At 44.0% G+C, this 12,964-nt stretch overlaps 1 protein-coding gene across 1 annotated transcript in view; it reads left to right on the top strand.

Annotated features, from left to right (window-relative positions):
* Positions 1–12,964, top strand: part of OPHN1 (oligophrenin 1) — a 733,935-nt gene that overhangs the window by 229,968 nt on the left and 491,003 nt on the right. The window lies entirely within an intron of this gene.

Here is a 12,964-nt window from a genome sequence, read left to right as displayed (position 1 = left end):
ATTTATTACCCTCAGACATCTTATTCACTGCTAGTGTGTCTGCAACACTCCTTACGTTGTTCCCAACACCGCTCTGCCTAGCCTTCCATAACTATCTCAACTATTTATACAGCAGGCAATGCTCGACTGTTTCTGGTGTTTCAGACTCTTCAAAGCCCTCTAATGCAGATCTACCCATTTTACATTTCCATCCCCGCAACCCTGCATACCCTACTCACAAACTATTGAAAATGGTGTTTCCTCTTCTTGAGATCTCAACGTTGACCTGAACCTTTCTCTGTGTTGCATACAGGTGTCCCCCTTTCATACTTTCATCCCATCTATTCAGCCACATTTCTCTCATGCTCCCATTCACTACCACCTGGATTTCAGACCACCTAAGGAAGAAGGAGAGGCAGTGTACCAAATGGAATTGATTGAGATTAGTCGAGGAAAGAAGGAACGTGAAGTGAAAGGGAGGATATCAGATGAGGAATAAATACAGGCAGCGTACAAGAGAGAATAGACTGCCATGAATAGAGGAATAAAGAGAGAATGATGAGGGAAAGGCGACCATGAGGAAAGGGAGAAAGAAAATACACCAGAGGAGGAATAAATAGAGGCAGCGTACCAGAGAGATTAGAGGCAATGGAATGAGATGAGTCGAAGAAGAAAGGACGATAGGGTAAAGGAAAACCATGAAGAAAGGAGAAAGAAAAGAGACCAGAGAGATGTAGATTGTTTCTAGGTTCATTGGCACTTGCGAGCGTGTTTTGTGAACCTCTACAACTGGCACTTACTCAGTGCATGCTTGTAGCTTGTGAAGTGGACTGCAAACCACCATAGTTCCCAAGGAGCAAAGCTGACCCAGGGCCTACAAGGTTACCATTTTGAAGTCTGTGTCAGATCCGGTAGTCAGCAAGGATGGCTCCTTGGACCGTCCCTCATAGGCATTGCTGTTGTTGTGAAAAGGGACTGGGTGTAACTTGGGAATGAACACTCAACGGTCCCTTCCAAGCTGCCAAATAAAATAGGTTAGTGGGATAGTGGTATTATCTCAAAATGTGTGTAGATGAGGGTACACGTACCTTAGAGGCATTGGAAAAGAACTATGAACCTGGGTGTTAGGTACAATTTCACTTACTGCTATTTTACCTCTATATTTGTTGACTCCCCAACCTTTTTGCTTTTGTTGCAGCCTCCTGTCCCGACTTTCTGCCAATAGAGCCCAGCCCGAGCTGCACTCCACTGGGCTTTCGCTGATCCTTATGGGGAAACTGACATTTCCTTCAGACAGTCAGTACTGGGAAACCTTGTTTCCCTTAGTCTTATGACTTTTTTGCCACTTTTGGCAACTGTATTTCATTGTCCGGTCCTGTAGGTTATTTTCCGCGGAAGCTGCTGAATCCCACAGTCCCCCAGTAAAGTGTGGTCAACAACTGAGCCAAGAAACAGCTGAAATCTCAACTTCATGGCGGGGAAAGGGGAAGAGGAGAAAATAAAAATAGAACACAGATTCCGGCCTTCAGATTAAGGCACCAATCTGCAGAAAATGAGATACAAGAAAACCGATTCAAATCAATCTAACTTTAAGCATCCCTCTAACCGCTAGAAAGTGTTACACCTGTTCTCCTTTGCAAGATGCTTAGAGGACTTGAAAATATTGAAAACGCTTTTCACTGCAAAGGTAACATTTCCAATATTTAACTCCTTGAAATGTCTTTTCAGAATGTTAACATAAATAAGTTGAATCACAGTTGAAAATCCTTAAATGAATCTTGAGGAAAGTCAATCAAACGTTTTGTTACCTGAACCTGTATCATATCCTTTAAGCTTACTACTGCGCTGAGGTAACTATATTTAGTTGATTCAAGTTCACAAGTTTCTGTATTTTATACAGTTACGGAGCATCTAGAACACACATAGGACGAGATTATCTCTTCCCACAAACAGTTTTCTCATGCGCACTGGAAATTCACTGTTCCTACAGAAATTTAAAGAAACGCTGCTTTCTTCTCCCTTCGTGCATGCGATCCAAGATCATAGGTTTATTCAAAGTGAGAACACTATTTTTTTACGGTCCTCACGCATGCGCGCCTTATTGGTTGTCTGAAAAAACAAGATCAGGCAATATGTGAAATGGGACGCTGTGGCTTCGAAGCCGCTCATGTGCACTTGCCTCAAAAAACTACTCAGATTCTGAATCCTCGGTTACGGTTCCTCCGAACAGACGGATTGGACTTCAAATCAGACGGGCCTGTTCGTCAGGCTTCGAAAAGCAATTACTTTCCTTTTTCAAATATAACGCGCACAATGAACTGCAGAAAGCGCATAATAGGAAAAGTTTAATTCAAAGACTTCACAGACAAAAACACTCCGGTCTCTTCAAGAACAGCATCGCATTCAAAGCGCTTAACCTAACATTCCTAAACTAAATACCTAAAAACTAAACTAAATATCTGGAATATCACTGTTATTTTAGAATGTTAACTTGGACATGAGTAGACTATTTACACCAATCAGCATCCAACCCCATCTCCACCATGATGGATTGGTAAGCTCTCACTCTGAAAATAGAATTGGTAAGGGCCAAACCAACTTGTGCCTATTTTTCCTAAATAACAATGGCATGCATTGTATTAACCTAATCTACTCCAGAAACTAGATAAACTAACTAATGATCTGACCCAGACCTGACAAGGTCCTTGCTTTTTCGGGCTCTAGACATCCACTAAGGATTTTTTGGTAACTGGACAGTGGACAATGTGCCTAGGAGTAGACTGGTGGCAGTGGAAGCCTTTTCATGTATTTTTATGAACTTTTACCGAGCCATGTCGTGCTTACCACGTTTGGCTCATGACTGTGGATAGTGTCCATCATGGCCGTGCCACAAGGTCTTTTGGCTTCTCCTTTTGGCTATTTTTGTCCGTCAGCCTTCTTCCTGATCTTTGTAACCCCGGGAGTCCTTATGAGGGCATGCATTCACCTGCAAAAGCCGCCGTGTTTCGCTTGTTTATGCATGTCACATGTGTAGGTACCCAGGAAGTGGGCTGGGACTATCTGGTCCCAATTCACGCTACTTGTACCAGAATGTCTGGTGTGCTCGAGGATATAAGAGCCACAGTGGTCCCAGATTGAACCACTCCTGTCGTGCATGAGTGGGGCAGATCTCCTCATTGGCCAACTAGGTGCAAGCACTCCCTGGACTTGTGGATATGAGGAGGGATCCTGAATGCAGACCGGCAGATCACTAGTAGGTCTGAATCGACCTATACACAGAGCCAAGTATCCAGAACAGTGAAGCAGACCCAAGCACTATCCGGAACTGCACAGAAGAAGGTTGGACCCTAAGCCCGCTGTTGTCCCGGTAAAGCGCTGCTTTGTACTCAATCTCCGAAGGCCTGTAAAGGTGTTTCAACCCCTTGGAGTGGTGGGACCAATCACACTCGACGTCTTCTTGTTGCCCTGCAAAACACCCTTCTCAGAAGTGTTCCTGTGCCCCCCAGTGAACTGACCAGCTCAAAACTTGGCACCTGCGAAGGAGTGTTGTCTTGTCAAGTTTTACCTCAAGCTTTGAAATATTCCTAGTTCACTGCAAAGCATCTTCTTGCCAAACTGCGTCATCCCAGCTGCTTTGGGCCGCGAGAGAGAAGCGTGCATCAGACCGTGAGACGTGGGTGCCCCAGCGTCAATGTGCGATAGCGGCGGTCATTGCTGGTGACTTTCCCGCCTTTTATCAATTGTCCTGAGACCAGCTGCATCGGTACTTTCTTTGTCCTGCAATCGAGACAAGAGATACAGCTCCATTTGGAAACTGGACCCACTTCTGCACCTGCATCGCCTGTGCACTTTTAAGATTCATCAAGGGTGGGATTTCGTACTCCAGGCAACCCTCTCCAGACCTGCCAAGTTTGGACCTGGAGTGAGCTAAGAGTGGTGAGTAACCATACCACTTACAGGTGGCCCCTAGTTCATCCACTGCATTTTTACGCACAAAGGATCCCTTGTGGTCCTTGCGTTGGCTTGGGTGGGCTCTGCTCCCTAAAGCCATTCCAAAGTTGGGAATAGCTTTTTTCTCCGCAGCAGATCCCCCCCCCGGACTCTTGGAACCTGTTTTCTACACTTCAGAATCCTCCTACTAACATTTCCACCCCCTTGTGTATTTACGCATGGCCAAGTGCTTTTAAGCGTACATCTGACATTGAACCACAAGGCTTCAATCTTAGTAGGGCTAGACTTCTAAAGTTAGGGTTATCCATCTTTGAAATTGGCCAATGTAATAAAGTTTGTCTGCTTTCCTTCTTTACAGGTTTTGGCGGGATTCCACACTTTACCGCATTGACCAAAAGTGACTGTACATATATTTGACACAGTGTGTGTTAAGCAATGATATTACTGTGTTTTCACTATTCACTTGTTTTTGTTTTGGGGCTAATAAATTGTATATTTTTATATACTACTCTCTAAAGGTAATTGTTTTCGTCCTACTGTGTGTGCTCATCCAAGACCTCAGATCACCCCCACTAGTCATGAGACTTGGCCTTGGCTGCTCTCCAAGCCACTTTGAATTGTCCTGGCTATCTTCACTGAAGTGTGGCCTCCTAAAAATCTGTTCACCAGAGCAGAGTTTACAAATTCATTCTAACAGGTGTGTCGTAGCCCACCGTTAAACCTGATCCCATAGAACAGACAACCTGAACGATGGTACATGGACACAACCAAAAAGGAAATGGCAAGCAATGGCGATGACCTATATTGCACAAGGATGTAGCTATGGAACACAGATGGAACAGTTCAGAGGAACACAGATCAGAATCCAGGGACACCAAGTCCACAATCCAGGGGTCCATAAGGGAATGTCAGTAAATATCCAGAAGGCTCCCAGGGACATCAGGGAGGTAGAACAGATGCGATGGAGGAGCACAGAGGCCGTAAGAACAGAGTAGTAGGCTTAAACTGAGAAAAGGAGGACTGTGCAAAGAGAGGGAAGGACAAATCCAAGATCAGAGAGAAGTGACTGGCAGTATCTAGGAATAGCAGACAGGCAGGCGTCACCGGGGCCAGAATCTACCAGAAGGATCAGTTCACGAACCGGTAGACAAGCGTGAGGTCTTGAAGCATATCACAGACTCAGTAGCAGGTAATTCAGTTTTTTGAGTGCTGCAGGCATGTACCAAGTCTAATAGCGAGCTTGGATCTGGTAACGGCTAAGTCGTCGGGCAAGCGCGTGGTCTTGGAGTGAGCAGAGCATGGTAACTTGGAAAATTGAATCCTAGGCGACAGGTGTCCATATGGTCAGTTGGGCCAGGGTCGAGTAGCCATCCGCATGACAGCACACGAGACACAGAAGTTGCTCACCAGTTTTAAGTTGACTAGTGGTGTCTGCTTTTCTTATTACCGTTAAATAGAAATGCCAATGCCAGAGAAACCGAACATTGGTGATGTCATGACACATTGCTGCTACATGCGGTCAATGCAGCACGCATGAGGAGCCAGGGGTTTTATAGCTCTGTTGGGACAGAGCTTGCAGAGCTGCAAAAGAACATGCTTGCACAGGCAGATGCCACCGACCGGGTATCAAACCTGACAGTCAGGCAGCCGATATGACAGGGCCACCTGGCTGCATGATGTGAAGATTGTGTTTCAGGGGCAACACCAGTGGGCCAGAGATGATCAACCAAAATCAACTTACAGTGGGGCCTTGGTCAGGTCTGATTATGAATGACCAACCATGAAGATCAGTCCATAAAGCATCAGAGAGGTGCATCTCTAAACACCTCATGAAAGTAAATACCCAAGGGCCTGTCTAAAAAAAATCAGAGTGATAATTACCAGGAGAAGATTTGAGGCAGAACACAACAGGTCAGTGGGAAGCAGGAGCTGGGAGAGGAACAAGATTGAGGAGGGACCACAGTGGTTTTATGAAAGTGGAGAAAATTGAGATAAGAACATGGGAGGGAGGGATAACGCGCTGAATTAGGAGGGACACAGCTGAGTGTATTTAGTGGTGAATGGAACATCTGAGGTTAAGATAGCTTGCTGATCTGAACACATGTATTGGAAAGAGAGGAGAATATGTACAGGAGGAGGAAAATAAAAAAGAAATGGGTGGTTGGGGGGTGGAGTAGCCTGTCAAGTTCTGCCTTGGTACTTCTGCGGGAGCTGCTGAACCCCAAAGACACACATGGGCATCATGCTTTCAGCTAACTGAAAACAGCTGAGCCCGGAACACCCTCGAGAGAAAGGGGAATTGGATGAAATATAATACTCAGATTCTGGACATTGAACTGAGTGGGTCTACCTTCCTCAATTCCCCTACCCTCCCAAGCCTCTACATGGAGGGTAGAGAGACAATACCTGATATTCCTCAGCAAAATGACCACAGCAAATGGTTTTAAATGTGAATCTTGGATTCACCAGCTACTCAGAGTGTATTCTCTACATGATCCTGGAATAGTTATCCAGGACTGTGGATTGAAATATAGGGTGGAAGGCCTTGTGAAACCATGTTTCAGTGATAAAAAGAATGACAAGATCCTGATTGCTGATGAGGGCATGAATTTGTGCAGTGTTATGGTGACTTGCCAGAAGCAGAAGATCAAGCCTAGATAGGTGATGCTGTTGCGAGTGTGTTCAGAGAATGAGGGATGGGCTAATCTAAGATCAAACCACTTGTTTCCAGAGAGGGATGTATTTTGCAGCTGCCGCTAGGGAGAAGCATTATTGAGAAATGTGCAACACCGAGCAAACGGGTGCTGCCCTTTTCTTACAGCTGTTCTCTGTTACTTTGCCGGGAATGTCCAATAAGGGCACAGAACTTTACCCTACAGGTTAAACGGAGGTACAGTGTTGCCGGTATCCAAAACCAGGAGGCATTATAAAATCCTAAAGGGACTTAACCCTCTCAAATGTAAACATTCAGAATTTGTTCTCACACAGTGTTACAGCACAGTAGGTTGTGCCTTGCCACTTTTCTCACAAATGGGCAAGACGGGCCGAGGGTCTGCCTCATGTCTCATTTCGTGGCATGCACGGTTCATGAAGTAAGGCTCAGAGCCAGCAAATGGAGGGTCCTCCAGTCCATCCCCAACCTACTGTGCATATCCAACCTGCCTTGCCCCAGAGACCTGGTGCCCTATTGTAAAGGACCTCAATGTCAGAACCAAACCAGAAATGGGGTAATCTTGCTCATAGAAAGAGGAAGCATTTAAAGGACCTGTCTGAACATCCGCAGGCCTATTCTGCATCTGTGGCGTATGGACAGTAACCCAAAACCCGCACCAGAGGAAACTGGCATAACCTGCGACAATACTTCTGTAAATATCTGGATATTCAGCAATCGCTTACTTCAAGGAGTACCATGCAGCCGCTCAGCATGCTGTGGACATGTACATCTTCAGACTGGATTGGCCAGTGGCAAAATCTGAATAGATCTGTTAGGCAGGATGGCATAGGGTTCCATCAGTGGTCTCAGGCATGATGGTGGGCAACAAGTACAATCCTCTGCAGAGTGAAATTCGAGCTTGGAGTCAATCCTTGTGCTAAGCCTCTAATGGGACACAGTTAACTATAGTATGGCGAAGCAAAGCGCCAGGTGAGGGACTGCACGGGTATAAAGAGAACCAGTGGTTTGTGCTGGGTGTGGGGGAAGTTGGATGGAAGAACATGGCAGAGGTTTCCCTTTGCAAATATGCAGGAGAACCAACAAACGAGTGGGGGCACAATTCAGAGGAACGGAGTGAGGAGAGAGCAGACCGAGTGGAGATAGGAGGTTGAAGGCGAGATCTTAAAACAGCAGGAGGAAGGGTGATAAAAGGAACAGATGTGGTTGGGAAAGAGTGGGCAGTTCAGAGAGAGGGGGAGAACAGAATAAGAAAGAAAGAAGGAAGGTAGAGTAGTTACTTCTACATTAAGATTTGGAGTAGGAGAGCACTAGTACAATAAGGCACCAAGATCTGGACGGAGGATAAGGAGGAGAGGCAAGAGAAGAGTGCAGAGAATGAAAGCATCTGGAGTGGAGGCAGGAGGTCAAGCGAGAAAAAGAGCTGGAAGGGCAAATGTATCCATTTGCTCAAACACGATTGGATGGGTCAGCACAAATAGCTATATTCACCACCCTAAATGACCCCCAAACGTATCCACAACCCTCTCCAGATCACTCCACTTGACCCGATCACGGTGCATGGTCAATTTAACTCTGTGTTACGCTTCTGTTCATTATCTCCTGCATGCAGGCATTGCGGGTTACAATGCTTATCGATTTGGAGAACCTGTCCCTGAACTTTGAGAAATCTGCTTATTCATGTGATCTCCAATACTAGACTATATTTGTCTAAAGAGGCCTAACTGGTTACATGTGTATTACTAGAACAACACCTTTTTTTACGCTTCTTATGTCTAATATCTGACAATTCCTTTCTTGTTTGGCGAATGTCAAGCTACCCCCACTCATCCTGTATTGTTCTTGAGGATTCTGTGCCACAGGACTAGATCGAGCCCCTGCTGTAGAAAATTGTTCAAAACCTCTTTTTTTAAAATTAAATTAAGACTTTATCAATTTCACCCAAACAGTTAAAGAAAAAGCTTAAAACAAAATGCAACCAACTCAACAGTTGGGGTACACAAGAGGTATACTCAAAGGAGGTGCTTCGTAGCAACTGGAGGAAGGCATGGGATATACGTTTTCAAAACCTTTATTGAATAGAAATGGGTTTGGAGTAGCTACAATGGGAGTAGCCTCGACCATCAAACTAAAATCGAAGGTAGTCCACAGTCTGTCAGTCAAAATAATAAAGCTGTCCGTGTCAAACCTATGAGTGCACTCACCTTCTTTAATACAATAATGTGTACGGGATTGGATCAAAGTAGAAGTGTAAGTCAAAGTTATATCAAGATGGCGCTGGAGCTGTTCCACAGCTCTTACAGAAGCTTGAGCTACTCAGGATTTCACAATGTTCCATAGACTTAAACAGTTCACCAACAGGATGTCGAAAAAACAATGGAGCCGTCCCCCCAGCTCTCTTCTCCAAGTTTCAGCCTCTTGGGTCAATCATAGTTCCATGTATTGGGACAGTTCGTATTCAAGTTTCTCAAAAAGTCTTTGTTCCTTTAGGTAAGAAGAGGCTTTCTTTCTCCACAGACTCAGTAGCCCTTCTTGTTACCTTTCTTCAGGAAGTTTCAAGATCACACTCTTCAGTTCCTTTCAATTGGTAATCACTTGTTCAACACAGGGGTTCCCTTCCCCAACCTTTGAATCGCTTGTAACAAATCCTCATATCATATCAGAGACTTTCGACAAACACAGCATTCTTCTGCCCTGTGCTGGACCACTCTGATACCTGTCTTACATTTCACTTGAGTCGTGCCCCTGTCACTCTGGTTCGTACCCCTGGCACTCTATTCCATTATGGGTCCCAGACCTCTGATTCTCAGATATGGGTCCCAGACACTCTTGTGCTTTTCATTTGGGTCCCAGACCCTCTTGTGCTTTTCATATCGGTCCCAGACCCTTAGGTTCGCTTTCTTTGCTTTCACAATATTAATCCCAGTTCATTTCCAGAGATAGACTCACTTGGGATTTTTAGCTTGCTTTTCCTTTCTTGCGCAGCTCCCCTTTTTAGGCTCTTTTTCACTTCTATTTCGAACTTCACACAGCTCCCCATCACTTTAGAAAGCTGCTTTCAAAGTCTTTTCTTCTTCCGGGGGTACTTGAACCCTCTTTAAACTACAGTTCCCATAAATACCTCTCTCTCTCTCTCTCTCTCTCTCTCCCTCTCTCTCTCTGTCTCTCTCTGTCTCTCTCTGTCTCTCTCTCTCTCTCTCTCTCTCTCTCTCTCTCTCTCTCTCAGACTATGGAACTTTACATTCAAGGGTTTTGCATAGCTTCCTTTCCTTTCTTGTTTTTAAGGACAACATGGTATTCCGCTGAGACGCATATTCCAAAGAGCAAGTGGCCAGCCGCTTGGCTAGTAGTCTGTGGCAAACCCTAACCCATAGAGCAAATAAAGTGTATGCATGCTCCTAGCTCTTCGCATTTAGCCTGAAATTAGAAGATTTGAATTAAACACTTTGATAAGGATGTCTAAAGATAGCCCCAAATGATATACAAAATTACAGTTGAAAGCTAATTCTTTGAAATAAATGGTTCAGGTTCGTGGTATTTTTGATTTGTGACTTTATTCAGTCCAAATGTATCATAAATTGAACAGCCAACACGTGTTTCAACTCTCCGTCTTTTTCAAGGCTGTATGCACACCAGTTAGTTCAAATGATTACCATATGGTTGTTTGAAAAGGAACATTTGTAGTAACCAAAAATGATTCTTTAGAAAAAGTGCATGGAGTGTATGCCAGTATAATAAAGGTTCAATGATACATACCAAAAACGGGATTCTCGGAGAACGGAGGGAAGACAAATGGACTTATGGCCTTATGAATGACTTTTCTCATGAATTACCAAACGAACATATGAATCCCAATCAATTGTCAAATTGATATTGTGGTACCTTTTCATACTGGTCGGTGCCCAAAAAGGAGACTAGAATCCAGTATATAGTGAGTGTCACAAAATCTCTTCAAATACTAAATAATAACAGTAGCAATGTTGCAAATTCTATATTGGTGCAGGGAGAAGGGTGGGTTCTGCACACACAAACCTTACTTGGTAGTGTCTAGCTAATATTGGTGGTCTTGTTAAACCAATATGTGTTGTTCACTGTAGAGTGGTTATTCACCATCCCAATGTGTAGTTATTGCATCTTGTTGCCATTGTGTTAAAATATCTAAAACCGATGCTCACCTATAGTTCTCAAATGGTGTAATCTGCAAATAATTGAGTAAGAAGTACATTTATGAGTAAAAGCTCAAATCAGTGCCAGTTAGATAATGGGCTCCCAAGGTTATACAAAGTCTGGTTATCCATAATAGGCAACCAAACACGTTTATTGTAAAGAATGTATGCTTTAGTCCTCGTATGTCACCTTCTCTATTAACAACAACCATATCTCTATTTCCGCCAAGTTAAAACCTTGGGGGTTATTTTCAAAGCTAGTCTCAGCTCAGAGGCTCACACTCAACATACGGTAAATAAAACTCCGTATCAGTTGAGACTGTTACATTTGATGACACTGTATGTTGTATCAGAATCTAATTGTGAAACCCTTGTGAGACCTATGATCATCCCCAGAATAGACTACTGTGGGGCCCTCCATCTTGGCGCTAACAAAGATAGTTCAGACACTCTTCAAGTCTTCCAAAATGATGCTGTCCGTTTGTTAAGAAACGTGAATAGGCGAGAGCCTATATTGAAGCATAGGAGAAGTCTCCACTGGCTCCCGGTGAAGGTCAGGATTCAGTTTAAGGCCCTAACCATTGTACATAAGTGTTGCTATGGACAAGTGCCCAGGTATCTGAAAAATGTTATTGAAGTACACTCTGCTAAAAGAGCCTCTTGACTTATTGAGAAGGCACGTTTGATTGTGCCACTGAGTAAACGTGTTAGAGGAGCTGGAAGATACTTTCCAGTGCAGGCCTTTATGGCTTCAAACAAACTTCTGAAGGACTTACTTGCAGAAACAAATCTGTTGACTTTTAGAAAACACTTGAACTCTTCTTTTTGAGTGATTTGTCTTTGTAATTTGACCCTATTTTCTGTATTAGTTTCTTCCTTTCTCTGTGCCCTAATGCCTGCGGGCTGGGTGTTAGTCTTAGTAGTGCACGGTGGTGGCGCGAGTTATGGTTGCTTAGCTTAGCATAACTGGTGAATTTCTGGGGTTTTTCCGTTTTACTTGTAACCATAACGTCTCTTTAACAAAGTTATTTCATTGAATTTCATGGGTTTTTACCAGTGCATGCTATTTTCCTACAACTTACTAATATCATACTTACCCAAAATAGCAATAGTTGTGTCCAATTTACAAAGTGTCACCTTAAAACTCTGCCATTTCCCACCTTCTAGAATTATTTTTAACACTTCTATACTCTTTTTGCAAACATTTCAACTACTTTTGCGTCCGTAGATGTTTACGAACATCTGACTTCATTGCGGACCTTCCGGACAGTGCCACATGACCATACGCTGGCGTGCGGAATGGTGACGTGTCCGAGAACCCGTCCACACTTCACAATAAGGTCTGTGCTTCGCGGGCAGTTTGGAACTACATTTTCTACTGGTCTAGGAAATTTCAACTTCAAAATTTCCATTGCACAGCTCCAACACCTATTCCTACTCATTATCAATTAACAATCTAGTACACAGTACATACTTTTAGCAAAACTGCTATTTATCTTAAAATGGCATCGGCTAATGCCATCCCTCCTCCCCAAGAGCCACCACCACTGCTGTAATCAAGGAGCATGAGAAACACTGCCCCCACCTTAGAAATAACACACACACACACGCAACATTTTCCCCTGTCCACCTACCCCTCCATATTAGTGTTTGTTGCCTCTTCCCTCATTTCTTTCGTTCTTAGCTCTCCTACCAAAAAAAAACAATACATCTAAAAACAACTAAATAAATGTTCCTTTAGGAACCACCTTTCACAGTTAAAAAAAATAGAGCTAAAAAAACTTATAGACTCCATCTACTTTATATTTCTCAGTAAAGTACATAGACTCAATAAGATTTTCTAACATTTCCATTTGCATTTTGTATTATGCTAATGGAAATATTGTGGCGTTCATCCTCCGTTCCTGGGACTGGAATGGTGGATACCGGCCCGGCAGCCCAAGTTATCAGCCCAAGCGAAGCAAGGGTGGATAACGAGGTCTCTGGACCATTATCCCCCCATTCCAGCCCCTGTAATGGGGGATGAAGGCTTTTAGTACCCTAGGTTCCCAAAGCGGGAATCTGAGGTGTTAACAAAAAAAAGGATCTTTCTTCCAACACCGGGACGCCTCCGGCATCTCGGTGTAGGAAGGAAAATCCTTTTCCAAGATGGCCACCATGGAAAGGGAAGGCAGGGTTCCATACAGGGCCCCTCTTG

This window comes from Ambystoma mexicanum, chromosome 5p (assembly GCF_040938575.1).
Source record: "Ambystoma mexicanum isolate Mex_15411 chromosome 5p, UKY_AmexF1_1, whole genome shotgun sequence".
Classification (NCBI taxonomy): Eukaryota; Metazoa; Chordata; class Amphibia; order Caudata; family Ambystomatidae; genus Ambystoma; species Ambystoma mexicanum.
Note: the sequence above shows the minus strand (reverse complement) of the source record. Positions and strands in the feature narration are given on the sequence as shown.